General features: G+C 36.9%; 1 protein-coding gene across 4 annotated transcripts in view; it reads right to left on the reverse strand.

Annotated features, from left to right (window-relative positions):
* Positions 1-26,865, reverse strand: part of METTL15 (methyltransferase 15, mitochondrial 12S rRNA N4-cytidine) — a 308,377-nt gene that overhangs the window by 75,661 nt on the left and 205,851 nt on the right. Inside the window, exons 8-11 of one of the 4 annotated variants that reach the window (XR_010338341.1) lie at positions 19,747-19,896; positions 18,269-18,376; positions 12,567-12,635; positions 3,458-3,604 (exon numbers count right to left, since the gene is read on the reverse strand). The gene's annotated coding sequence lies outside the window, so the exon portion shown is untranslated. Of the gene's footprint in view, positions 1-3,457; positions 3,605-12,566; positions 12,636-18,268; positions 18,377-19,345; positions 19,897-26,865 lie in introns of those variants that run through there. The other 3 variants (XR_010338340.1, XR_010338342.1, XM_064365078.1) reach the window with 3 other exon arrangements.

Below are 26,865 nucleotides of genomic sequence, written 5' to 3' on the forward strand. Positions count from 1 at the left end.
AGAAGATTCAAAAAAGTGTAATTGGGTATGACAAAGATGACATTTCAGCCAATCCCACAGAAATAGGAAGGATCTTCATAGACTATTATAAACACCTCTAGGCACACAAATTAGAAAACCTAGAGGAAATGGATACATTCCTAGAAACACAACCTCCTAAGATTGAATCAGGAAGAAACTGAAAACATGAACAGACCAATAGGAAGTTTGGAAATTGAATCAGTAATTTAAAAACCTACCAATCAGAAAGAGCCCTGAACCAGATGTATTTACAGCTGAATTCTACCAGATGTACAAAGAACTGATACTAATCCTATTGAAACTATTCCAAAAAATCAAGGAAGAGGGGTTCCTCTCTAACTCATTCTATGAAACCAGCATCATCCTGATACCACCAGTTGGCAGAGACACAATTAAAAAAGAAAATTTAAGGCCAATATCCCTGATGAAAATAGATGTAAAAATCCTCAACAAAATACTAGCAAGCTAAATCCAGCAGCACATCAAAAAGCTAATTTACCATGATCAAATAGGCTTTATTTCTGGGACACAAACTTGGTTCAATATACACAAATCAATAAATGTGATTCACCACAAAAAGCTCATCAAAAACAAAAACCATAAGATCATCTCAATAGATACAGGAAAAGCCTTTTTAAAAATCTAACTTTCCTTCATGATCAAAACCCTCAACAGATTAGGCACTGAAGGAACATATTTCAAAATAATAAGAGCCATCTATGACAAAGTCCAACATCACACTGACTGAGCAAAATCTGGAACCATTCTCCTTGAGAACTGGAACAAGACAAGGATGCCTACTCTCACCACTCCTATTCAACATAGTACTGGAAGTCCTAGCCAGGGGAATCAGACAAAAGAAAGAAATAAAAGGCATCTGAGGAGGAATAGATGAAGCCAAAATATCCCTCTTTGCTGATGATATGATTCTATACCTAGAAAACCCTAAAGACTCTGCTAAAAGTCTCCTGGGCCTGATAAATGAATTGAGTAAACTTTCAGGATACAAAATCAATGTACCAAAATCAGTAGCATTTTTATACACCAATAGTGTTCTAGCTGAGACCCAAATCAAGAAAACAATCCCCTTTACAATGGCTAAGAGGAAAATGAAATATCTAGGAATCCATCTAATGAAGGAAGTAAAAGACCTCTACAAGGAGAACTGCAAAACACTTCTGAAAGAAATAAGAAGTGACAGATATAAACAGAAAAATATTTCATGCTCATGGATTCAAAGAATCAGTATAATTAAAATGGCCACACTGTCTAAAGCAATTTACAGATTCAGCACTATTTCTATCAAAATACCAATGTCATTTTTCACAGAATTAGAAAAATTGACTGTAAGTTTATTTATAACCAAAATAGAGCCCAAATAGCCAAAACAATTGTAAGCAAAAAGAACGAAACTGGAGACATCACATTGTCTGACTGCAAGCTATATTAGAAGCCTACAGTAATCAAAACAGTATGGTACAGACACAAAAACAGGCACATAGACCAGTGGAAGAGAATAGAGAACCCAGAAGTAAACTCACAGACCTACAATCATCTGATCTTTGACAAAATCAACAAAAATAAGCAATGGGGAAAGGACTTACTATTCAATAAATGGTACTGGGATAACTGGCTAGACATATGCAGAAGAAGAAAACTGGACTCCTACCTCTCACTATATGAAAATTAATTCAAAATGGATTAAAGCATTAAATCTAAACCCTCACACTATGAAAGTCATAGAAGAAAACCTAGGAAATATACTTCTTGACATTGGCTTTGGCAAAGAATTTATGTCTAAGTTTCCAAAAGCAATTGCAACAAAAACAAAAGTTGACAAATGGAACCCAGTTAAACTAAAGAGCTTCTGTACAGCAATAGAAATTACCAACAGAGTAAACAGACAACCTAGAGAATGAGAGAAAATATTTACAAACTATGGATCTGGCAAAGATCTAATATCCACGATCTACAAAAAACTTAAAGCAACAAGGTAAAAACAAACAATCAAATTACAAACTGGGCAAAGAACATGAACAGACACTTCTCAAAAGAAGACATACAAGTAAAGGCCAGGCATGGTGACTCACACTTGCAATCCCAGCACTTTGAGAGGCTGAGGCAGGCAGATCATGAGGTCAGGAGTTTGAGACCAACCTGGCCAACATGGTGAAGTCCTGTCTCTACTAAAGATACAAAAAATTAGCCAGCATGGTGGCACACACCTGAAGTCCCAGCTACTCAGGAAGCTGAGGCAGGAGAATCGCTTGAACCCAGGAGGTGGAGATTGCAGTGAGCCAAGATCGTGCCATTGCACCCCAGCCTGGGCGACAGGGCAAGACTCCGTCTCAAAAAAAAAAAAAAAAAAAGACATACAAGTGGCCAAAAAATATATGAAAAAATGCTCAATGTCACTAGTCATCAGAGAGATGCAAATAAGATCACAATTAGATACTATCTCACATTGGTTAGAATGGCAATTATTAAAAAGTCAAACAACAATAGATGTTGATGAGGCTGCAAAGAAAAGGAAAAGTTTATACTTCATTGGTGAGAATGCAAACTAGTTCAGCCACTGTGGAAAGCAGTTTGAAAATCTCTCAAAAAGAACTTAAAAATAGAACCTTTGTTCATTTGTGGGTATATATATCCAAAGGAACATAATTCATTCTATCATAAAGACACATGCACCCCTATGTTCATTGCAGCACTATTCACAATAGCAAGGACATGGAATCAACCTAAGTGCCCATCAACAGTGGATTGGATAAAGAAAATGTGGTACATATACATCATGGAATACTATGCAGCCATAAAAAAGAACAAAATCATGCCCCTTGTGCAATATAGATAAAGCTAGAGACCGTTATAAAATATGCATAAAGCTGGAGACCATTCATTATTCTAAGAGACCTAATGCAAAAATGGAGAGCCAAATACCATAATTTTTCACTTATAAGTGGGAGCTAAACATTGAATACACACGATCATAAAGATGGGAACAATAGACACTGGGGTCCACTAGGCAGGGGAGAAATGGAGTGGGGCATGAGCTGAAGAACCACCCATTGGGCACTATGCTTATGGCCTGGGTGATGGGATGATTAGGACTCAAAGCCTCAGTGTCATACAATTTACCCATGTAACAAATCTCCATGTGTACTCTTTAATCCATAGTAAAAGTTGACATTTTAAAGAAGAAAGTAGGTTTTAATGTTTCAATGATACCAAATGTACTATGATATGTAATCTTCCTGATATACCTTTCCTTCTACTTTTTCCTTGTGTTTTTCTTAATACCACAATCAGGACTGTTAGTTTAATTGCTATTGTGTAATTATTTGTCTAATGCTATTTCTACTTGGCTGTAACTTTCATAAGGAAAGAAATTACATTTTGTTTCCTGATAAAATTGGTGTTTAGGATAGTTCCTTACCATTACTGATGGCCAATATGTATTTAGTAAATAAATGATAATGCTCCCTCTATTTTCCTTTGAAGTCCATCCAAGTTGTTTGGGTCTTCTAGGAAGCTGACACTGAGATGAAGTTATGAGAATAAGTAGTTTATTGGGGGGAAATGCCTGTAAAACATAAGAAACATAAGAAAGAAGCAGAATTGCACAGGGAGAGCCTCTGATAGTAAGGCCAGTCTTACAAAGCCTTGTCCCACCCAGTGAGGAGCTCTAGAGGGAAAACTACTCATTCAAGGAGTCTTGTGTTCAGAGGGAATGTCTAGGTTCCAGAACCCCAAATTCTTGGAAACCATGAATGTGGTTTGGTAGTCTTTACTGATACAAAATAATTATTAAATAAATAGCAGTTCTATAGGACTTTTATACCCCTCCCCCGACCCAGAAAGGAATTATGTGATTACAGGGAGAAATTTCAGGTAGTATATTTATTAGAACTCCTCATGTAAAGGTAATAGAAACCAAATATAGCTGGAGTAAGAATAAAAGGCAGAAGGAGATATTTTCTAAGGATAAAGAGATGCTTTACACATCCTGAAAGACACATGAAGTCAGGCTTCCTATATTCTACAGATCCTCTGGAACCCAGAATGAATGGATCATTGGAGATGAGCTAGGAATGAACGTTATAGTGCCTGTATTCCTGGAGATTTTATTTTTTATTTTTTTATTTATTTTTATACTTTAAGTTCTGAGGTACATGTGCAGATCCTGCAGGATTGTTACATAGGTATACACATGCCATGGTGGTTTGCTGCCTCCATCCCTCCATCACCTACACTACGTATTTCTCCTAATATTATCCCTCCCCAATCTCCCCACTCCCAAAAGCTTCTGCACAGCAAAAGAAATAATCATTAGAGTGAACTGGCAACCAACAGAATGGGAAAAAATTTTGCAAGTTACCCATCTGACAAAGGGCTAATATCCAGAATCTACAAAGAACTAAAACAAATTTACAAGAAAAAAACAAGCCCATCAAAAAGTGGGTGAAGGATATGAACAGGCACTGTTCAAAGAAGACATTTATGCGGCCAAAAAACATATGAAAAAATGCTCATCATCACTGGTCATTAGAGAAATCCAATTCAAAACCACAATGAGCTACCATCTCATGCCAGTTAGAATGGCGATCATTAAAACATCTGGAGACAACAGATGCTGGAGAGGATGTGGAGAAATAGGAATACTTTTACACTGTTGGTGGGAGTGTAAATTAGTTCAACCATTGTGGAAGACAGTGTGGCCATTCCTCAAGGATCTAGAAATAGAAATACCATTTGATCCAGCAATCCCATTACTGGGTATATACCAAAAGGATTATAAATCGTTCTGTTATAAAGACACATGCACATGTATGTTCATTGTGGCACTGTTTACAATAGCAAAGACTTGGAACCAACCCAAATGCCCATCAAGGATAGACTGGATAAAGAAAATGTGGCACATATACACCATGGAATACTATACAGCCATAAAAAAGGATGAGTTCATGTCCTTTGCAGGGACATGGATGAAGCTGGAAACCATCATTCTCAGCAAAGTGACACAAGACCAGAAAACCAAACACCGCATGTTCTCACTCATAAGTGGGTGTTGAACAATGAAAACACATGGATACAGGGAGGAGAACATCACACACTGGGGTCTGTCAGGGTGGGTGGCTAGGGGAGGGATAGCAGGAAGTGAGGAGATCGGGGAGGGATAACATTAGGAGAAATACCTAATGTAGGTGTCGGGGGATGGATGCAGCAAACCACCATGGCATATCTATACCTATGTAACAATCCTGGAGATTTTAAAGAAGCCTAATCATGTGGTTTAGTTACTCCCTTAAAGGCAAAACATTCTCTTAAGGCCCCTTCCAGCTCAAAACTGTAATAAGATATCGTCTCGCACCAGTCAGAATGGCTATCACTAAAAAGTCAAAAAATAACAGATGTTGGCAAGGCTGCGGAGAAAAGGGAACAATTATATACTGTTGGTAGGAATTTAAATAAGTTCAGTCACTGTGAAAAGTAGTTTGTAGATTTCTCAAAAAATTAAAATTACAACTACTATTCAACTTAGCAATCCCATTACTAGGTATATACCCAAAAGAAAATAAATTGTTCTACCAAAAAATATACATGCACTCATATGTTCGTTACAGCACTATTTAGACATGGCATCAACCTAGGTGCCAATCAGTGGTATATTGGATAAAGAAAATATGCTACATATACACCATGAAGTACTATGTAGCCATAAAAAAAATGACATTTTGTCATTTGCAGCAACATGGGTATGGCTGGAGACCATTATCCTAAGTTAATTAATGTAGAAGCAGAGAACCAAATACCACATGTTCTCACTTACAATTGAGAGGTAAACATTGGGTACACCTGGACATAAAGATGGGAACAAAGACACTGGGAACTACTAGAGTAGGGAGAGGGTGAAGAGGGCAAGGGCTGAAAAACTACCTATTGGGTACTGTGCTCACTACTTGGGTGACAGCATCATTCATAACCCAAACCTCAGCATCCTGCAATATACCTGTCACAAGCCTACACGTGTACCCTCTGAATCTAAAATAAAAGTTGAAAAAAAATAAATAAAAAATTTTTATGCATGTAAATTTAAAACTAAAATTTACTCTGTGACCCTAACAAATACTTTAGCTTTGGGGGTCTTGGTTTCTATAGTTTATTTATTCTTTCACATATTCATTCATTGTTTCATTTAACAAACATATCTTGAATGTCTTTACTGTGTGAGATTCCATGCTAGGTTTTGGAGGGACAAAAGTAAATCACACAGTCTCTCCCCTTAAGACATTCATACATTGTGAAGATGATCACATAAAGAATTACAAGAGACTGAAAAGCACTACAATGAAACTATATAATGGTAGTGAGGGAGTTCAGAGGAGCTGGCAGCAAAGAACAACGGGAAGGTTTCAAAATCCTAACCTCTGGGATTCTGGGTAGAAGTGTTCTACTGTCTACCTCAGATCCAAAGTACTATATTCATCAGGGGACACTTCTTTCCTGAAGTGTTTAATTTTTCATGTTATATTTTCTGCTTCAGGGAAATTTACACACGTGGTGTATTTGGTTTTCCATTGATTCAATAACAAATTACTAAAAACTTAATAGCTTAAAAACCACACCCTTTATTCCCCTGCAGTTTCAGTAGGTCAGAAGTCCAGCACAGCATGGCTGGATTCTCTACTTAGGGTATCACAGGAGTAAAATCAAGGTGTCAGCCAGGGCTGTGGTTCTCAGCCTCTCCAGGGCCAGAATTCTCTTTGAGGCTCATTGGCTGTTGACACAATTTAGTTCCTGTGGTTGTAGAATTGAGGTCTCTATGTCTGTGAAACATGGTCTCCTTCATCTTCAAGCTAAGAACAGTAGAAAGAATCCTTCTCATGTTTTTAATATCACAGATTTCCTGCTCTGCTTTAAAAGAATCATTCAATCTCTCTAACTTAATGTCCACTGATTAATAACCTTATTTAAACCTGCGAAGTCTCTTTTCTCACATAATGTTAACATTTGCATGAGTGTAACATGAGACAGAGAAAAGGTCATGGGGGCCCAAATTCTGCCTATAACACTTGACATACTAACATTGTTCTTCTCTCTTTGCTCCTTCATTTTTGAGTCACCACAAAAAATGATCAGGGTCTCGGAGAGAGGAGATACTAACCCCAAGGCAATGCCTAAAGAAATGAAGATTTCTCTGCATTAGATAAGAAAATCAAAGCCACTTACTCCCAACTTATAGTTTGCTTTTATTAAAGTCTCCCTCCATGTTTTTGGGTAGTCAGTTGAAGGTATAGGTTGGGGACTGAGATGGTTGATATTTATTGAGCACTTACCATGAGTCAGGCACCTCAAATCGTGTGATTCTTAGAATACGCTTATAAAGTAGGATTATCACTGTGGTTATTTGACCGTTAAAACAATGAAGATACAAAGAGTTTAAATGGCTTGTTCAAGATTGCAAGCTAGTACAGAAAACTTTGGGATATAAACTGAAGTCTACTTGGCTTGAGAGCCAAAATTTCTGACCACTACCCAGTGCTGTCTCCTGGTAATCAGAAAGGAACCTTTTTTATATGAAAACTAGGAGGAAAAGAAAGAAGAAGAAAGGGAGAGGAGAAGGAAATATTTATGTGTCAAACATATTCACAAGTACTATCTCATTGGATCTTCAGAAATATTCTATTTGGTAATATCTTCTCCATTTATTGAGGAGAAAATTGATACTCAGTAAGGTTAAGTGACTTTGCCAAAATCTTGGAATTCGTAAGTGGTAAAGCCAAAGAACTGTATGCAAACCCAAAGTCTACTGCCCTTCCAGTCTACTCTACCAGCCTTACAAGTGACACACCTCTTCCAAAGTGAAAAGCAAATGTTCTGCCTACCAAGAGTAGGAAATAAAATGCAAAGAAGCATTCTGTGTATACTGAGCCAGGATGTTAATAGCAACTGTGAGGTTCTGGATACGCCTATGGAGTCAGGCACAAGTGTGCAGCTAAATGTGCCCAGTCTCCTCAAGAAATGAGTCCTGAGGCCAGCACACCTGGGCCTGTGTCAGCTAGGGCCATGCCAGGCAATGCCTCTTCTTCCCAGTAGCATATACTGGTTCAGCCAGGATGCCATATGGGTCTCCGATTAATTTGAAGATGAAAAATTATGGCTTGAAGATGTTTTAGCTCCAAATACCAAGAAATGATGGTATTAACCTGTGAAATAACTTCAGCTTCTCCTATGAAATAACATAACTCAAATGGTGTTTTTGGTTCCAGGCCTCTGGTTTGGCATGGTTCATCTGGTCTGAAAATGTTCTGCCAAATGAGAATTCATGCCACTGCCTTGACAGGAGTCACCTTTGGGGTCAGAAAATAGCAGGCTATTGTCTGCCCCAGTTAGAGATCCTGGCTTGTCTTCCTTTCTGAACAAACCCTGGCCTTTGGAACCTTTCCTGCAGAGAGTTTTCTTTTGCCTCCATATGAATATGCTTGAACAATTTTTTCTCCCATATCTCTTAAATTTGTTCACTATTTTGAAGTGTTCAATCTAACCTTCCCATAGACTTGTACACAGAGAAGGCTCATGTCATTCAGTTGACAAATATTGAGTGTCTACTGCATGCCAGGAACTGTGCTAGCTACCTTGAGCAGTGTGTAAACAAGATCAACAAAGTTTTTATCTCAAAGATCTTGAAAACCAGTGAGAGGAGACAGAAAATAGCGAAGCAAATACATAAATGGACAAAATAATTAGATTGTAAAAAAAATGCTTGGAGAGATATAAGCAAGGTTATGAGATATCAAATATCCAGCAAAGGCAACTTTAGGTAGAAGGCCAGGAAAGACCTCTCTGAGAGGGTAACATTTGAGCTGAGAGACATGAGGGAACAAGGAGCTGAAGTCACAAAATCGTATGTTCCCTAGTAGCCTAGTGGTTAGGAAAAAAAAAAATTACATGTAGAGAGACAACACATGCAACAGCCCTGAGGTGGGAAACAGCTTTGTGCATTTGAGCAAGTTCCAGGAAGATAATGAACAAAGAAACAAGTTGGTATAAGATAAAGTTGGAAAGGTATGGGGACTCCAAATCATCTGAAGCCCTGTAGCAATGCTATGCATTATTTTATTCAATCCTTGCACAAACTTGTTAAATACAGTTGTTCCTTGGTACCCCTGGGAGACTGGTTCCAGGACAGTGGCCCCCTCTCCTGCAAATACCAAAATCCAACAATGCCAAAATCTCTTATATTAAATAATGTACTACTGCATATAACTTATGCACATCTTCCTTTATGCTTTAACTCTCTAGATTACTTATAATGCCTAGTAAAATGCAAATGCTATGGAAATAATTGTGATACTATATTGTTTTTAATTTGTATATTTTATTGTTTTTTCTCCCCAAATATTTTCAATCTGTGATTGGTTAAATACACAGATAAGGAATTCATGGATACACAGGGTCAATTGTATTAATATGTCTTGTCTTTCAATGAAGAAACAGAGGTGTAGGGAATTTAACCAATGTAATAGTGAATTTTCTCCAAAGACCAAGAAGACCTGGGCTTTGCAGAACTACTATTACCCTACAAAAACTTCCAAATTGACATTCTTTAAATAAAAATTTTCTCCAGGCTCTTGGATTGACTGGGCCTAGAAACATCCCAACATTTGTTGAAAATTATGAATTTTTGCAAAGTCTTTCAAAAGAGACACCTTTAGAACAGTGACCTAAGGATAAGTTTATATGGTTTCTTCTCCCTAAAGGTGGTCACTGAAAACAGTTAATACAAATTGGGATAAAGGGAGAAGGTGCCATTGAGTCTTGTCTTTGTGTAGTGGCAGGCAAGTACTTTAGGGGTGACCCAAGAACATGTGGACACTTTGTGCTTTGTGGTAGTGCTTTTGTGAGTCCTTCAGAGTTCTCCTGTTGGGACCTTTCTCACTCCCAGAGATGTACTCTTCACCTGCTCTCTCATTATTTCTCTGTTAAGGGAAAGGTCCTCTCAGTCACCTATCTACTGATGATTTTTAAAAACTGCTCAGCCTCAGTATCCCACCCATTTCTAGTTCCATGTCTTTTACTCCCTTCCACAGTGATTCTCTACACATTTTTGTTGGCAACATACTTTGATATAACTCTAAACATATACGAAGGTATTAAAAGATCAATACTGATTTAAAAAATAAGTTTTGTAAATTGAAAAAAGAAATTTACCCAGTTGAAATACCACTCACTGATTTCCCTTAAGCTTTATGTCACTATGTGAGTAGAAATATTCACTGCCCTGACCTCTCTTGCTTCTTTTGTTGAATGAGCTGAACTAAGTAGAATACAATAAAGTCAGGGTTTTTTCATCTTCTGCTGCCCTCAAGCCATTCTGCCAGATCTCTATTCTCTGTCCTCTCAGACCAGTTCGATAGCTTTTCTGGCCATACCTGAATAATAGCAGAATAGAATTATTTTGAAATATTAAAAATAAATCTAAAACAAAATCCAATCTCTCATCCAATTTTAGGTTCCTCTCTTTCTTAGTATGCCATAACCCAAGAATTTTACAGATTAGCAGTTAAAAATTGACAAAGCTCAATTCTTCACTGTTCCAACATGCTATTCTCCATCTTCTTCTCTCCCCCACTGCGTTACTCTTGGTAACACCAGGTTGGGACAGGGAAAAAAGATGTAGAGGCAAAGAGGAGAAAGCTTTCATCCATGGAAAGTGCTGCGGTTATCCAGTACCAGTGTGCTCTGCGGATATTTTCTGCTCTATGGGATTGCTTTTGTGGGTCCTTCAGAGTTCTGCTAGGACCCTTCCTATCCCCAGAGATGCACTGTTAACCTACTCTCTCATTATTTCCCTCTCAGCTCCTGCTCCAGTGGTACATTCCATAGTCTCATTTCTTTGCTGCCTTTTGGTAAGTCCTGAGATATGTCCACCTTCTCTCTCAAAATAGGGGGTTCTTCTCAGCCATTGCCTTTAACCACAATTCCAAGATAGGAAAAAGTCTCATGTGACATCTTATTGACTTAAATACTTAAGAGGAAAAGATTTCTTGCATACCAGTTAAGTCCCCCATTTTTACACAAGTATTATACCTCTTACTCCATCTTTCCCTCATTCAGTGGCTACCTGTTGTCCATCACACTGTAGGCACTCTTGTTTTGACACTTCCTCTAACAGACATAATCATATAAGCCTCTGTTAGAGCTAAATAAATTTTACACATTAATCAAGGTCTGGTAGCAGACTCTTTGAAGTTTTGATGCACTCCTGCCTTCCTGTATATTACCACTTGGATATCTCTTATCATTTCAAAATTAATATTTTCAAAGTAAAACAACATTCTTCTCTTCAAAATGGCTTCTTGTCAATAGATAAGATGTTCTTCCAGGCATTTATGATCAAAAACTTGGGGTCAACTTTTTGAGCCTTTTGCTATCTGCTGAGCCCAGTTGGTCATCACCCCCTTTCATACTTCTGGGGATCTTCTCCTTTAGGCCTCACATTACCCTACTATGAATCTGCAGAGTAAGGTAATATGAGGCCTAAACGAGAGGCTAAAGTAAGGCTGCAGTAATCTTTTAATGAGCCCCGGAATATGGGATTTTCTTCCTCTAAGCCAGACTGAATATGGCTGACAAATCTTGCTTAAATCCTACTTTCGTAGTGATGTTCTAATTTTACTGCTCAAAAGCCGCTCTGTTACCCTACTGATGCCTGAGAAAATTTCTAGACTCTTATCTATCTCTTAACACTTTAATCTTTTTTCCTGCTTTTCCATACCATGCAACTGATATTATCAACTAGACCATTGTTCTATGAATATATATTTTGATGTGACCATTTTGATTCTGGGACATTTTATTGTAAACATTAAGCCATTGAACTGTCAGTTTTTGCTGTTGCCTGGATGACCAATTATCTATCCTTCCTCAATGAGCTTTACCTCATCTTGACCTTAATACATCCTGAATACATCCATGACCCTTGGAGGTGGGGTGAAGATTGGGGTGAGGGAAAGGAAGGGCTGAGGTACTGGGAAAAATCAGATTCTGAGATAGAATAGAGTTCAAAGACAGGGAAAGGAGTAGGAATAAGGTGAAACTTAGGGATGGGAAAATGGAGGGGAATGTATATAACATTTTGTGGTTGAAAAATGTTTTACATTTGACTCAGTATGTAAAAATGTCTGCACTAAATTTTGTTCATTCCCTCCTGGACACACGAAGTTTATGATACTTCTAAGCCTTTGCTGTTCCTTGAGTGCCCTCTATTCATATACAGGTCCACAAATATTTACTGAGTGTCTCCCCCTGTCGTAGTAGTTACAGTGATAGAGGTGAGTAAAACATGAGGGAAAATCCTTTGCTGAAGTTTCTCACAGGCTAGGGGGTAGACAGGTTGGTTATTAAGTTTAATACGAAAAATGGCTTCAAATTGTGGGAGCTCCAAAGTGACACAGCCATGTTGGTGGCTGATTTCATGGGTCACTCATTTTTGCCTAAGCACTCCCTCCTCCCGGCAGAAAGGTCAGACAGAATTTTCTTACCTACGCTGTGAAGAGGTGCAAGTTAGGTCTTGGGACATCTCCAAAAGAGTTTAGATTCTCCAGCTCAACCTGCACAGAAAGGAAGTAGATTTAAGGTAAACAGACTAATAAGTTATATTACACGGAATCACAATAGCTATACTATATAACACTTGCCTCACAATTTTATTTCTACAGTGCCAGTTTTCATCTTTGAAACTATGATACCTTATTGGGGGAAATCAAGGCAGAGAGGGTAAATGATTTGCTTCATGGTTTCAGACAAAGTAAACCTCCTAGCTAAGTTTATAAAACTTAAACAGTCTCTTGCAAGCTTTGGCTTTAGAGCCTTCCTAGCTATGAGCTTTCTTTATTTAAGACCTGTCAATACTGCCTATGATTCAGTTGTAAATTTCCTGCCACACCTTATTTCATCATTACTGGTGAATGTTGTTCTTGTCATACTTAAATTGCCTTGTTTACACTTAATTTATACACAATGCAAAGACATATGTATCATACTAGGGCATAGGAAGCAAACTGTTCAGACTCATAGAGTTAGACACTCCCTTTCACTTAGATAGTATGCCAAGGTTTATAAAGCACTTTCTCATGTGAATTTAAAGTATTGACTTCTAAATGAGCTAGATAATGGTATAGAGATGTGGGGCAGAGGGCTAAAAAGAAAATTCCAGATGTTCATGCTGCTTGTTTATGTTGATAAATAATTGTTTCCAAATTCATAGCTTTGGGTCGGGTGCAGTGGCTCATGCCTATAATCCTAGCACTTTGGGAAGCCAAGGTGGGCAGATTGGATTGCTGAGTTAAGGAGTTCGAGACCAGCCTGGGCAACATGGCAAAACCCCATTTCTACTAAAAATCCCAAAATTAGTTGGGCATGGTGGTACACGCCTGTAGTCCCAGCTACTCAGGAGGCTGAGGCAGAATAACTTGAACCCGGGAAGTCAAGGCCGCAGTGAGCTGAGATTGTACCACTTCATTCCAGTCTGGTGACAGAGCAAAACTCTGTTTCAAAAAATATAATTTTTTTAATTTTAAAAAATTCATAGCTTTAAGCAGTCTATTGCAAATTCCATTTGATTTACAAGTAAAGTAGATCCTGCTGCTATTGCCCTACTCTCTGGGAGAAATTAATGGAGCTCATTCTACTTTCCCACTGAATAAACTTCTCACGTCCAGATAGGATATGGGAGAGTGAGAGCCTTGTTCTGAAAAGTTGCTTGGTAACCAGTGACCTAACATAAATATATTTTAATTGTTAAGGTAAAGAATGTCTGTGTGGGAGTTTGCCATTTCTGCTTCACAAAATTCAAATGTTTAAGTGTAATTTATTTCCCCAAATACAGCATAAGCTCTTGGGGACACATATTTTGTCTTATAGTGCTCAGTCAGTGAATACCTATTGATTTGATCGCATCAGTTTTTGAATTATATTTATCCCTTTTCACAATGTGCTAACTGCAGTACAAAATTATTTCTCTATTTGGGGTCAGGTGTTTGACCATAAAAAGACAAGAAGTCAAAAACAAGTAGAGAAAATGAAGAAGTATATTAAAATTTAGAAAGACCAGGCTCTTATCCAAAAGTCTTCAACCCAAAGTAATTTTGTTTATAACTTGATTTTTCCATTAGAGGAAAAATTGTTTTAGTTTACTTGGATTGATTCAGTAGTTAACATGTTTAAATTGTAGAGACTGGGTGGCCTTTTTGTTTTGTTAATGCCAGATGTAATTTTGTAATAAAACAATTTTTCTTTATTTAAAAACCACATTCAAATTGTGAAATAGGAATTCCACCCTCTTTGCTCTTCTTTTTTCTCATTTCCTTCAAATTCCTCTAAAATTATCCTCTTGCAAATCAATGGATTTGTGAATTCTGATCATCATCCATAAGGAAGCAACAAGAATTTGTGGCCCAGATTTGTAAATAATCCCATGGATAAGATTATGGTGGCCATCTCTTTTTTGGATACAGGGACTATTTCTTATTTATCTACAGGTCGTAGAGCACATAGCACATAGAAGGTATATTAATAGTGCTTGAAAGAAAAGTATATATGGAAAGAGTAGAGAGAAAAGGCCAGAGCTTTTATGTAATAGCCTGTCTAATACTGGTGACCATTTCCACTGTAGCAACAGAAATATTTTTAAGGGAAAGAGAAAAAGTCTGCAAGACATCCATGAAATAAGTCATTGTGCCCAACTCCCATAATTTATGCAGCACCTTCTGTGAGATTCTATACTCCTTATATCATTGTTACCGTTTGTAATCTTATTTAATTTTTTTATTAATTCTTTGTTCCTAAAAATATTTACAAAGGAAGCAAAAGCAATTCTGATACAAATCAGAAGAGTAGTTGCCCACAAAAGATGGAGATTGACCAGGACTTTCTGGGGAGATGAAAATGTTCTAAATCTCAATGTGGTAAATATATTTGTTAAACTCATTGAATTACATGCCTAAGAACTGGGCAGATTAAAGAATTTATTTTTTTTCTGAAATTAAAAATATATTTAAGGTAAATAAATAGATCAAGTAACTAGATCAAGTAACTGAACATACTCAAAATTAAAGCAAATAGTGTTATTAAATTCTAGATACTACTCCTTATAGAAGACTCTAAACCTGATACCTGCTTTCTTTTAAAACAAATTACTAAGCAGTTAAAAAAGAATAAAGACATGTTAGTAATTATATATATATGTATACATAGATATATACACACATATACATATGTGTGTATGTGTGTGTGTATATATGTATATATATATATATTATTTTTTTTCCCCCTAGATGGAGTCTTGCCCTGTCACCTAGGCTGGAGTACAATGGCATGATCTCAGCCCTCTGCAACCTCTGCCTCCCAGGTTCAAGCATTCACCTGCCTCAGCCTCCCAAGTAGTTGGGATTACAGGTGTGTAGCACCATACCCGGCTAATTTTTGTATTTTCAGTAGAGATGCAGTTTCACCGTGTTAGCCAGGATGGTCTCAAACTCCTGACCTCGTGATCCACCCGCCTCGGCCTCCCAAAGTGCTGGGATTACAGGTGTGAGCCACTGCATCCAGCATAGTTTTATATCTTCTTCTTCCCTTTCCTTTATTTAAACAATATATTAGTACCCTGCCTTCTATTGTCAAATAGCCATATGTGAGGCCAGAAAAGGCAGGCTTCCCAGATAAGGAAGGCAGACCTGTGCAGAGGAGGCTAATCTGAACACAGGGCAAATCCATTTGCTAGGGGTATGGTGGCCCAGCCCTACCAGAAGATTGGCCATATTCAGGGAAATTGAGCAGATAATAAATATATTGTGAATAATGACAGCAAGGTTTTTCACTATTGGAAAGTTACAATTAAGGAAAAGATAAAGCAATAATAAACTCAGACAATATCAGATTAAAATTGAAGGTACCAGAGTGAGCTATTAGTTTTAGTTGTAGATGTAAATAGAAATACAAATAAACATAAATGCGTGTGTGGTTCCTAGCTATCTGTTGAAAGAGACCTAGTAATAATTACCTAATGCTCATATCTTCGTTTGAAATACGAAAATGAACAAAGGCTCCTTGAAGAAATAACGGAATCCAAGGCTGAGTCTGAGAAAGAATGTGATGAGCCTGGAACATCTTTCTTTTATATATATATGATTGCATTTTAGGTTCTGGGGTACATGTAAAGAACACACAGGATTGTTGCATAGGTACATACATGGCAATGTGGTTTGCTGCCTCCATCCCCATCACCTATATCTGGCATTTCTCCCCATGTTATCCCTCCCCAACTCCCCACCCCCCACTGTCCCTCCCCTATTTCTCCCTGACAGACCCCAGTGTGTGATGCTCCCATCCCTGTGTCCATGTGTTCTCATTGTTCAACACCCACCTATGAGTGAGAACATGCAGTGTTTTTCTGTTCTTGTGTCAGTTGGCTGAGAATGATGGTTTTCAGGTTTATCCATGTCCCTACAAAAGACACGAACTCATTGTTTTTTGTGGCTGAATAGTATTCCATGGTGTATATGTGCCACATTTTCCCTGTCCAGTCTATCATTGATGGGCATTTGGGTTGGTTCCAAGTCTTTGCTATTGTAAATAGTGCTGCAATGAACATACGTGTGCATGTGTCTTTATAATAAGTAAGGAAATACTCAAAGATTGAGGACATATTAAAACACAGAAGTAAGCTTGAAGGAACTGGCTCCCAGTGGCCAAAGTACAATTGGAGCATTAAAATAATACTAAAATAATAAATTATAACCAATTGAAAAATCTAGTACCCCACTGATAAAAATAAATAAATGGCTAAATAAATGGATAGGCCAGGTGCAGTGGTGGCTCACGCCTGTAATTCCAGCACTTCAGGAGGCTGAGGAGGCAGTGTTATTTGAGTCCAGAAGTTCGAGACCAGCCTGGGCAACACAATGAGACTCCAATCTCTACAAAAAATAAAATAACTAGCCAAGCATCGTGGCATGCACCTGTAGTCCTTGCTACTCAGGAGGCTGAGGTGAGATCGCTTCACTCCAGGAGGTTGAGGCTGCAATAAGCCATGATTATACCACTTCACTTCAGCCTGAGTGACAGGGTGAGACCCTTTCTTACAATAAGAAAAAATTAAATAAATGGGTAGAAGAGTAAGCTCTTCCTTACGGTAGAAAGCTTCCAATTAAATGTGGAAGGAATACTGTTTAAAAATTTTACCATTTGGCAATAAACGTAATAATAATTAACCCAAGCAGGAAACTTCAACAGATACTAAAACCAGTAGGTCAAAATGAGGTAAGGAAGGAGATTTTTACGTAGTCTCAAAGTATCTCCATTGAAAATATTTGTTAATTACAAAGGGAAAAAAGAAGTAGAGAAACCTGGTGGACATAATCTTAATCAAGTGATTGAAACAAACATCATCAGTAATGGGACACAGATATCATGTGCAATCAGATAGGATGGTAATGAAAATAAAATAGTAAGAGTGACAGTCCGATAAAAAATGCATAACCTAGGTCTAGTCATAAGGAACCACTGGCAAACTCAAATTGAAGGATATATTGAAAAACAACTGGTCGATCTTCAAAAATGCTGAAGTATGGGTGCAAGAAGAGGACACTGTCTAAATTCTGCTTAGAGATGCTAGGAAAGGCTTACTAAAGGAGATAACTTAGATATAGTCTTGTAAAATGAAGTCGTTGTCATATAAATTAGAGAGGAAGTCATTCTAGGCATACATGACAGCATTTGCAAAGGTGTGGAATTCTGGGGACCATAGTGAGTTGGATCCAAGAAAGCACAGAAAGATGGTGGCTGCAGCCAGGGAGATGGGCTGGGGCCAAATTATGAAGGATCACTCTGGATTTTGCATAGTAAAATGAGTACACAAAAATTGAGTGATTAATTCTGGAGGCACTGGAAAAGACATTAGAGTTGATGGGTTAGTCCAGGTCCTCTGAGAAGCAGATGCCAAGTCTGGATTGAATACAGAAGGAGTTTATTAAGAGAAACGCATGCATGAAAGAAAATATGGTAGGAGTTGGAGAGGGCAGGGAGAGCCATGAGATTGTAAAGTAAGTATGACCCCAAGTGAAGATGAGAGGTAAAGATGTTTGGGTCGTATGTTCAGCAAAGCCGATCGTGAATCCTTCAGCCAAAGGAAATGACAGAGTAGTTCCCTTCTCTCCCAGGATTCAGGCTGCCTTACGATTCCTACCTCACTTTGTAGTTGGTAGGAACTAGCCCATGGTAGGCATGGCCTCAGTGGGAACACAAGACTGGACTTCAAAATGCAGCAGCAGGGACCCTTGGTCCATTATGCTTCCTGTAATAGAAGGACAACAAAGCACATTCTCATTACCACCACATATTTTAGAAGAAGAGGTGAAGGTAATTCCAGGGAGACATGTGAAGGATTTTAGATGCAAGTATTTGGTATTTCACCTTTGTTCTTAAGTATCAATTTCCTCTTAGTTACAAGAGTCATGGACATTTTTTAGCTGAGTTGTGACCACATTTGTCAATCTGTGGTTAGTAAACATGGACATCTAATCTGAGAGAGTCTATCATTTTGCTTTGCCTTAATGTGGGTAGTCTTCTGTTTTTAGTCTCCGGTGTACCTGTGGAAGCTATCCTCAATATTACATAATTGTCTTTTCCCTGAAGTTACTTGATGTGTTATGGAACACAAATTGTTGTACACTGAACACACGCTGGTTAGTAACTATATATGCCTCTAATAAAAATAGTAGAAAGACACATTTCTTCTCAAACATTGTTATTGGAGAAAATTGATAGTAAGAAACAGCAAAAGTATTTTTGATTTTGAAAAGGTTGGGAACAATTAAAATCAACTAATTTTGTTGAGATTCTGATGAGTTTGAAAGGACTATAAATCTATAACAAAATTTCAGTTGCTTTAGCTTATTCTTAACTGCAAATTTTCTAAACCCTATTAAAGAAAGAAAATGATCTTTTTAGACTCATTTTATCAGGTTTGGAGTATCTTCCTTCTTTATCAAGTACCTAAAAAGTCCTCTAAATTGCATAAGAAACACCTATATGACTCCTTTCATTTTTGGTGAGTAATGAAATTAACACTATTTTAAGAATCTTTTAAAGTCTTTATCTATTTAAATATTGTAGCCACTATTTTAAAAATCTTATGTACATTTATTAACTGCTAGCAGTGGGAACTTTTTTAACTCTGAGAAAAAGATTCAAGGTGCCCAGTGTAGATTCAAAAAAACTTAACAATGTGCCCTTTCCTCAAAGGATAATGTATCTGTTCCAAATGGTGCCATTTAAAAACACAACAGAGCATTTAATTGGGTAAAAAAAACTGGTGCCTAAATTTTAGAACAATTTTTCATTCAATGGTAAGAAAATTGTTATTTTAAAAATGAGATACATACAGGAGGTAGCTTAACTGAGGAATCACGCTAAAGATGTGTCTTTAAAATAGCTGCTGCATGAATGATAGCTTTGACATTTGGTCTTCAAGACTATTCTGTTAAATGCTCCACTATACGTGAATAGTGCAGCAATATTTTTTGTGTGATAAAGGTGGTGAAGAATTTCTATGTTTTAGAAAATAATCATTTAATAGCTTTCATTATAAATGTCATTCCTGGTCTCATATATGCTGTGGTTAGTTGTTCCTGGTCAGGAATGCATCACAGAATAGACACTTACCTTTTGAAGAGCAATCCTGGTGTAGTCAGCCTGACACAATTTTTATAGGATGTTGCTATGAATGTGCTTGATTTTGGATGTGGGTATAAAGGTCTGTTTTGGTCATTTTATTTTAAAGGCTGTCTTGTAGGTGCACCAAATCCACTGGTCCTTCAGAGAAAAGGAATGAAAAGATGCAGCTTCTTCGTGAGTCAAGGTTGCTGCATTGCATCTTATCCCACATGAGATGTAGCAAAGTATTATACTCCTTTTTCTTCAAGCTAGAATTGTATTTCCCAAAATTACATACGACAGAACTGAGTTAGAAAAGATAAACTAGGCCGGGAACGGTGGCTCCTGCCTGTAATACTAGCACTTTGGGAGGCCAAGGTAGGTGGCACCTGACGTCAGGAGTTTGAGACCAGCCTGGCCAAAATAGTAGAACCCTGTCCCTACTACAAATACAAAAAATTAGCTAGTGTGGTGATGCGTGCCTGTAGTCTCAGCTACTTAGGAGGCTGAGACACAAGAATCGCTTGAACCCAGGAGGTGGAGGTTGTAGTGAGCCAAGATTGCACCACTGCACTCTAGCCTGAGTGACAGAGTAAGACTCTGTCTCAATCAAAAAAAAAAAAAAAAAAAAAAAGATAAACTATTTATTCACTTATTGCCAGATACTTATTCTGGCAGAGAGGATTTTTTAAAAAGGTGCAAAATGGATTATTTCTTTAAGAAAGCCATATATAACTGTAGTGATTGAGTTCTTAAAATGTAGTCCAAATTGAGATATGCTGTAAGTGTAAAATAAACACTGCATATTAAAGCCTTAAACAAAAAAGAATTAAAACATTCCATTTTTATGTTGATTACCTGCTGAAAAAATTTTGAATATATTAGTTTAAATGGACTATACTATTAAAATTAGTTTCTCCTGTTTCCTTTTCCTTTTCTCAGTGTGGCTTTTCCAACATATAAAATTACAATGTGGCTAAAATTTGTGGCCTGCATTGCACTTACATTGGACAGCACTAGTCTAGAATATTCAATCTATTGAAATCCTCAGACATCACTTAATCGCTTCCATTCTTTGTGCCTAGCACAAAATTTCTATGAGGGTACAGCTTAGCTTTGCAAGGACACTGGCCATGTTAATTGATGACAAAATTGAGATCCTCTAAGACAGTGTATAGAGCTGGAAGCACTCAGGTATGAAAGAACCAGATGACGTTAAAAGGTAGAAATCTTAGCCTTTACCCTTTGACATATCACTGGGACACATGTGGAAAATGTAACTTGAATTGAGAGATGTTTCTGTAGTACAGAAGTTACTGGACTGGAGCCTGTGAGAGACCTGAAGAGTTTTCATAAACCTCTTGATATTACAAACAAAATTAGTGTGCAGGTGCTGTTTTTGTTAGTGAGCCTGTAATTTTGATTAGTTTTTTCAAAGGTTCAGGAACCATGGCTTCAAAAAGAATACTAATTCTAGGAAGATATGGCTCATTCAGACAGGTTATTATCTCATAATTACTGGTATGTAGTCATCCATGTCTGTGAATATTAGTATTCTTAATAATGTGAATATGTGCATTCATATGTCATGGAGATCTAAATGGTGTTTGGTCATCCTACAGACAGCATTTTGAGAAAACTATATCATGGAAGTCAAAGAGCATGGCGATTGGTAAACAATATCAGTAAGTGTGAGACAAGTAGACTATCAATGGCATTACAAGGAAAGGCCACCTGGATGAATTATGTCCCAGGAAACTAAGCTATTGATGATTCAGTGAAAAACAAACAAACAGACAAAAAAAAAAAAAAAAAAAAAAACTCTTGTAGTTCTCACCCTAAACAAATGTTATAAACCCAGTTCTTTTTGGAAGAAAACTTCATTCATTTCTTTATTTTTTTGGGCTATCATAGTACTTTCCTTCTATTACAGAATATTCCCTGTTTATATTCTACCTTTCAAAATCGACATATCTGTCTCACTCTATACTAAAAAGAGTTCTTCAAGAACAAGAAGCACTTTTCTTTACTCTATTTCCCCCAACGCCTTGCAAATAGACACTCAATAGATGTTGAGTAAAATAAGTTAATGGTTGTTGCCTGATTGCTATACATTTCAAAATAAAAGACAACCTATGAACAAATACAACTTTAAAGATTAGAATTTTGAGGGGGCTAAATAAAAGGGTAGAGCTGTACAGAGTTTTAGTCAAATCAACTAGATTTAGCATTTGACCCTGTTCAATGTTCAAAAATCAAACTGATCTGAAGAAAGATTGCATGCAGGACTGCAGCTGTGATACACTTCTCCCAGGCCCAAACTGTGCTGAGTCATTCACCACAGTTCGTTTGTGAGAGAAGGAAACAAACTTTTAAGTTAGAGAAATATAAGCAGTCGTAGATCTGGGAGTCATTGGGAAATATTTGATACTTTAAAGAACTGACTGAAAGTTAAACAGGTTAATGTGACATTTCAAAGGGATTTTGAAATTCAATAGCTTTCTCTAGCTGTTGATGTTTACTCTCTGGTTGTAAGGCAAATGTTTAATTTCTTCAAAGGAACAAAGATAGATTCTGGAATAACTAGATAGGTTCAACACTCACTATAAATTTTTGTTTTTTTTTCCTCTTCTCCCTGACCCTTCCCCATCCCATGAAAAAATACTATGTATGTATGTATACAATGAAAATGAAGAAAACATCTGGTTGGCATTTAAACATGATTTTCTTCATCATCAAAGGGGTTTGTATGAAAATAATTTTACAGTCAGAAGTACATTGTCATATAAAAGAGAAAAGCAGAATCATAAAGAATATACATAAACTCAGGAAGAAGACATTCTTTTTCTTACCAAATCAGCACTGTATAAAAATGTAAGATTTTTGCCATGATTAAGTGAAAGTTGTATGAGTCAAATCATCTCTTTCAGAAGCACATTATCAAATGTTGGTTAGTAAGGCAAAGGTATGTCATAGAGCATATTGTATTACTTACAGACTAGGATGTGAATTGTTCAATTGTGCATACAAAACAATTTTGCAAAGTTTTATTAAGATCCTGAAAAATCCTATTTAGGTGAATCAGTTACCAAATAAAGTTGAAGAACATACTTTAACTTAACATTCAGAAGAAAGAAGCCTTAAAATTCATCTATTATAAACTTGTTATTAATTTGGTTACAAATAACAGAAATCTAACCTGAACACATTCCATTTTTTTAAAAAGGGGGAGAGAGGACAGAGAAATTTCATGGCTTGTAAAACCTGAGAATGGGGCCAGGTATGGTGGCTCATGCCTGTCGTTCTAGTACTTTTGGAGGCCAAGGTGGGAGGATCATGTGACCCCAGGAATTTAAGACCAGCCTGGGCAACAGAGAGAAACCCTGTTCCTACAAAAAATTTAAAAAAAAAAAAAATCAGTCCAGACTGGTGCCACACACCTGTGGTCCCAGTTACTTGGAAGGCTGAGATGGGAGGATCATTTGAATCTGAGAGGTTAAGGCTGCAGTGAGCCATGATCATATCACTGCATTCCAGCCTGGGTGATAGTGCAAGACCCAGAAAGAGAGAAAGAGTGAAAGAAGAAAGAGAGAGGAAGAAAGGAAGGAAGGAAGGAAAGAAAGAATCCATGAATGGGTACAAAACTAAATCATGGTAAGGGTATAGATACACCTGGACTTCTGAACAACTGGGATCAAGAATGCGAATGCTCCCAAGAAGTGCTCTCCAACTCCTTTTTATTTTCCTTCTGCAAGTTATCACTCTTTTTTACATGGTGAAAATGAGGCCCTGAGAGTTTTTAAGTTTTACATCTTTCAGACTTTGAAGTGGGCCCAATAAATTCCCTTTTCTCATTAAATATTTTTAAAATAGGAAAGATCTAGATTGGTTCAGTCACCTCTAGCCAGATTAGCCTAGTTTACATCATAGACCACCCCTGGACCAATTAAATGTGATAAGAATGAAACAAGAAATTCGGGGTGATGGTGCGGTGATAGAGGGTGGTCATGGAATGACATGGAAGATTGCAAAATGACCACATAGAGAAGAATCAGCTCCACAAGTGATTCTGACATGTCCAATACAAACTTGATCGTTTCACAGATAAGTAAGCAGAGATGTGTTGTTTTAGCCTATATGACAAACAAGTACAACTGGGACTAAAACAAAAATAAAAAAGATACTACTTTGTGCATGCCCTATTTGACTCTTGCATATATAAATATTCATGTTTAATACAACCACTTTATAAAATAGGTATTAACATCCCCATTTTTCGATGAGTAAACTGAGGTTTAGAGATAAATGTATACACAAGACTGATTCCAAAATCTGTGCTCTTTCAAAATAATACTGATACATTGTTTTTGTAAAATGGATATATGTTCATTATAAACATTTTAACACAGAAAATCACTTTCAAAGAATGACTAAACATATCAAATCCCTACACTCAGAATTAAATATCACAATAAAAAATATCTTTTATGTATCACTAAGGACAGAAGAGTAATAGAAAAATACATTTTTTTAAGCTTATACTTTAAGTTTTAGGATACATGTGCAGAACATGAAGGTTTGTTACATAGGTATACACATGCCATGGTGGTTTGCTGCACCCATCAACCTGTCATCTACATTAGGTATTTCTCCTAACGTGAACCCTCCCGCTAATCCCCCGCCCCCCAACAGGCCCCACTGTGTGATGTTGCTCTCCCTGTGTCCATGTGTTTTCCTTGTTCAACTCCCACTTATGAGTGAGAACGTGTGGTGTTTGGTTTTCTGCTCCTGTGTTAGTTTGCTGAGAATGATGGTTTCCAGCTTCATCCATGTTCCTGCAAAGGACATGAACTCATCCTTTTTTATGGCTGTATAGTATTCCATGGTATATATGTGCCACATTTTCTTTATCCAGTCTATCAATGATGGGCATGTGGTTTGGTTCCAAGTCTTTGCTATTGTGAACAATGCTGCAATACGTGTGCATGTTTCTTTGTAGTAGAAATGGTTTATAATTCTTCGGGCATATACCCAGTAATGGGATTGCTGGGTCAAATGGTATTTCTATTTCCAGATCCTTGAGGAATTGCTACACTGTCTTTCACAATGGTGGAACTGATTTACACTTCCACCAACAGTGTAAAAGTGTTCCTACTTCTCCACATCCTCTCCAGCATCTATTGTTGCCTGACTTTTTTGGTGATCACCATTCTAACTGGCATGAGATGGTATCTCATTGTGGTTTTGATTTGCATTTCTCTAATGACCAGTGATGATATGCTTTTTTTCATGTTTTTTGACTGTATAAATATCTTCTTTTTGAGAAGTGTTTGTTCATATCCTTTGCTCACTTTTTGATTTTTTTTTTTTGTTGTTGTTGTTGTAAATTTGTTTAAGTTCCTTGTAGATTCTGGATATTATCCCTCTGTCAGATGGATAGATTGCAAAAATTTTCTCCCATTTGTAGGTTGCCTGTTCACTCTGATGACAGTTTCTTTTAGAACAGCAAAAAATTTTATAGAAAGGTCACATTGGACTATGTAGCTTATTTTTTAATACCAGCATAGCATTTAATTTTATTTGAATTTAACTGAAATTAGAGTAGAGGATTACTCAATCTAGATTTTTAGTACAAAAATGTCTTAATGTCACAAAAATTATACAATGTACAAAAATGTTGGAATCATTTTTAAAATAATGATTCACATTTTGACAGGACTGACTCCTTGCTTCTTGAAACTAAATTAGTGTACTTATACTTCTCTATCTCCTGACTCTTCAGTTTCATAATTTCAGTGAGTTGTTAGTTTTATATTTTCAGATTTATGTTTGTATTTTGTTTTGGAACTGTAATTCTCATGATTGTTTACTCTTTGTTCTGTTTACATGGATTCTGAGCTTGTCACAGTTCCTTTTAGCTGACAACTTCTCCCTTACTGATTTTTTGTTTTTCATATCTTGATTTGCTGGATTTTATCATCAAATAGCACCTCCCTTTCTCCTCCTCATGGCTCATGTGAGTTATATTCCTTGAGAATGCCTCTTGCCTTTCAACTCACAGGGCTTTTTTTTTCTTCGATTTTGATTTCCAGCAGGTTTTACTATGCTGTTCCTTGGAAGTTTGGGAGCTCCTTGGAGCTGTAGTTTGATGTCTTTCATCAGTTTTAGGAAATTCTGCCATTTTCTCTCCAAATATGGCTTCTGCTACATTGTTGCTGTTGGTTTTGGTCATCTCTCTTTTTGGAATTCCAATTACACCCAAGTTAGACTTCTCATTGTAACTCTTATGTCTTTTGTACATTTTTTTTTTGCATTTTCATTTCTTGTTATGCTTTATTCTAGATAGTTCCTTCTGAAATATCTTTTAGTTGATGATTTTTAGTTCTGTCTAATCTGCTGTTAAACCAATCCATTGCATTCTTAAAGTTGAGTACTATACTTCTCAGTTCTAGAATTTTTGTTTTATTCTTTATAGTTTTCAGTTTTTAAATTTTTCTGAACATATTTACAGTATTGTGTGTGGATCCCTCATGGGTATCTTTTTTATTATATGTATTCCTCCTCTTTTAAAAATCACATCTCTTCAAGACTGGTCATTTTTTGATTTAGTGATAGACACTAAATATAAACAATTACAGAAGTGATTTTAGAACTATAACTTTTTCCCCCAAAGAAGATTTTAAATTGCTTTTCAAAGGCACATAGGGACTCTAGCTTCTAGTATCAATTTAATCCAACTTCAAGAGCTAAAATAATTTAAAACTGAGCTCCAGTTTCTTCAAGGTCCAGTTTGGTTTCAAGTTTGCCTGTACTTCCCAAAAGACTAACAGAAGTTTCTCTTAGTTTTTCACCTGCCTTTTCTGAAACTCACAATTGGCAGCTACAAATTCTGAGCTAACCTCTGGGTTTTTTCCTACTCTAAGATCTTTTTTATTAGCTCTCTGATGCTTTCACCTAGACTTCTTATAAAAAACATTTTGTCCAGGGCTTCTAGTTGTTGTAAATGGGCTGGTTAATCCAAATTATCTTGTCATTAGCAAAGCTGGAGTCCTGGTTTGTAATCTGATGTCAATTTTAACATCTTGATTCTTGCTGGTTTAATAGCTACACTATAATAAAGTTTCTTTT

The sequence above is a fragment of the Aotus nancymaae genome, unplaced genomic scaffold (assembly GCF_030222135.1).
Source record: "Aotus nancymaae isolate 86718 unplaced genomic scaffold, 86718_ANA_hifiasm-v0.15.2.pri h1tg000059l, whole genome shotgun sequence".
Classification (NCBI taxonomy): Eukaryota; Metazoa; Chordata; class Mammalia; order Primates; family Aotidae; genus Aotus; species Aotus nancymaae.